This window comes from Nomascus leucogenys, chromosome 2 (genome assembly GCF_006542625.1).
Source record: "Nomascus leucogenys isolate Asia chromosome 2, Asia_NLE_v1, whole genome shotgun sequence".
NCBI lineage: Eukaryota > Metazoa > Chordata > Mammalia > Primates > Hylobatidae > Nomascus > Nomascus leucogenys.
Genome location: NC_044382.1, coordinates 61,606,131 through 61,609,115, shown reverse-complemented (window position 1 = coordinate 61,609,115; position 2,985 = coordinate 61,606,131).

The following is a 2,985-nucleotide window of genomic DNA, read 5'->3' as shown; positions in this document are numbered from 1 at the left end:
GGCTGAGGCAGGAGAATGGCGTGAACCCGGGAGGCGGAGCTTGCAGTGAGCTGAGATTGCGCCACTGCACTCCAGCCTGGGCGACAGAGCGAGACTCCGTCTCAAAAAAAAAAAAAAAAAAAAAAAAAAAAAAAAAAAAAAAGCGCTGTCTGCCTCCAGTCATAAAACCTGTGGGACCATGGGCAAAATATTTAACTTCTCTTAGCTTTTGCTTCTTCATAGAAATGTAAAGACCACATGATTGTGCAAGTAAAGTGTCATCACAATATAAGAACTCAACAAACGCTGCTATTCATTCATTCATTCATTCTTTTTTTTTTTTTTTTTTTTTTTGAGATGGAGTCTTGCTCTGTCGCCCAGGCTAGAGTGCAGTGGCGCGATCTCGGCTCACTGCAAGCTCTGCCTCCCGGGTTCACGCCATTCTCCTGTCTCAGCCTCTCCAAGTAGCTGGGACTACAGGCGCCCACTACCACGCCCGGCTAATTTTTTGTATTTTTAGTAGAGACGGGGTTTCACCGTGGTTTCGATCTCCTGACCTCGTGATCCGCCCGCCTCGGCCTCCCAAAGTGCTGGGATTACAACCGTGAGCCACCGCGCCCGGCCTTCATTCATTCTTTCAGTAACTACTGAGCGCTTGTGCCAGGCACTGGGTGGAGGCGCCTGGTGGGTAAAGAAGACATAAGCCTGCTGTCATGGAGCTTACAATCTAATGGGAGAGACGGACATTAACCAAGTGCTTACAAGTATTTGGGACATTAGGATGGGGATGTCTTTTTTCAAAAATCTGTAGGCTGGGCACCGTGGCTCACACCTGTAATCCCAGCACTTTGGGAGGCCGAGGCGAGTGGATCACCTGAAGTCAGGAGTTTGAGACCAGCCTGACCAACATGATGAAACCCCATCTCTACTAAAAATACAAAAATTAGCCGGGCATGGTGGTGGGTGCCTGTAATCCCAGCTATTTGGGAGGCTGAGGTAGGAGAATCGCTTGAACCCAGGAGGTGCAGGTTGCAGTGAGCTGAGATCGCACCATTGCACTCCAACCTGGGCAACAAGAACACTCCAGCATGGGTGACAGGAGGGAAACTCTGTCTCAAAAAAAAAAAAAAATTGTATACATTTTAGGGGTACAAGTACCATTTTGTTACATGGCTATATTGCGTAAGTGGTGAAGTCTGGGATTTTAGTGTATCCATCACTGAAATAATGTACATTGTATCCATTAAGTAATTTCTCATTATCTACCCGTGGCACCAGGATGAGGATGTCTTTTTTTTTTTTTGAGACGGAGTCTCGCTCTGTCGCCCAGGCTGGAGTGCAGTGGCGCGATCTCAGCTCACTGCAAGCTCCGCCTCCCGGGTTCACGCCATTCTCCTGCCTCAGCCTCTCCCAGTAGCTGGGACTACAGGTGCCCACCACCACACCCGGCTAATTTTTTTGTATTTTTAGTAGAGACGGGGTTTCACCGTGGTCTCGATCTCCTGACCTCGTGATCTGCCCCCCTCGGCCTCCCAAATTGCTGGGATTACAAGCGTGAGCCACCGCACCCGGCGATGAGGATGTCTTGAGTGAAGTGTATGAATGGATGAATTTGGCTGTTTGCACTGGAGTATCCTTTGGCATAGATGCATCCTTTCCTTCCTTCTGTTCAGAGAAGGTGAAACTCAACCTCCAGTTATTTGCTCCCTAGTCAGGCCCAAAGCCCAAAGCCTAAAGCCCACCTACCCTTCGAGCCCTTCTGAAGTATTTCTTCCTTGCGGGGTCAGTCCCCCACTTTTACTAGGAGTTGGAGCCTGACCTTCACTCAAGTGTGGCTGGAGCAGAGAGGGGAAGAATGGTGAGAGATGAGCTGGTTAGACTTGACCCTAAAGGCAACGGGGAGTCATTTAAGACCCTCCCAACACACGATATCTGGCTACCTTGGCCACTTTTCAGTTCCCGAAGTCATGTTCCTCCCAGCTCAAGGCCTTTGCACATGCAGTTTCCATTGCTTGGCAAAGTCTCCCCACCTCTCTTCACTAATTCCTACTCATCAGTCACAGGCCAGCTCAAACATGACTTCCTCCAGGAAGTCTTCCTCGACTCCCCAGACAACTTTCCAGACCCCAGACTAACACACTGTATTTTCCTTCCTTGGCACTTATCACAGTTTGGAAGTGTATATTTGTGTCACTGCTTGCTTAGCATCAGTCTTCCCACAACTAGGCTGACAGCAGTGCTGGAGTCTATTTTGCTGGTTCTTTTTTTTTTTGAGACAGAGTTTCACACTCTTGTTGCCCAGGCTGGAGTGCAATGGCATGATCTCAGCTCACTGCAACCTCCGCCTCCTGGGTTCAAGCAATTATCCCGTCTCAGTCTCCCAAGTAGCTGGGATTACAGGCATGCGCCACCACGTGCAGCTAATTTTTGTATTTTTAGTAGAGACGGGGTTTCAGCATGTTGGCCAGACTGGTCTCGAACTTCTGACCTCAGGTGATCTGCCCACCCTGTTCTCCCAAAGTGCTAGGATTACAGGTGTGAGCCACCACACCCGGCCTTTGCTGGTTTTCTTGCCAGCACTGAGCATGGTGACTGGTGTCTCCATAACCAAGACACCTGGGACCTGCTCAACACTTGCCTCTGAAAAGATGGGGGTGGATACTCAGGAGTTTGAAGCTCTTGCCAAGATCTGAAGTCAGGGGGACAGTCTGAGACCACAAAGGCACAGGAAAGACACAGTGAGGGCTTGAGTGAAGGCAGAGGTCGCAGGATTGAAGACTGCGATACATTCCTAAGTCATTGGAGAAGGACAGGTAGAATGTGGAAGAAAGCAGGGGTGGCAAGAGCCACTTGCAGGTCCCTGCTTGGTAGAGGGAGCATGGCGGTGCCATTCCGGAGATAGGGGTCAGAGACAGTGACATGCCATCTACACCTCCTACCCCAGCCCTTCTTCCTCTTGGCAATGGCCCGGACTCTGTCCCCAGGACCAGACACAGGGGACACAGC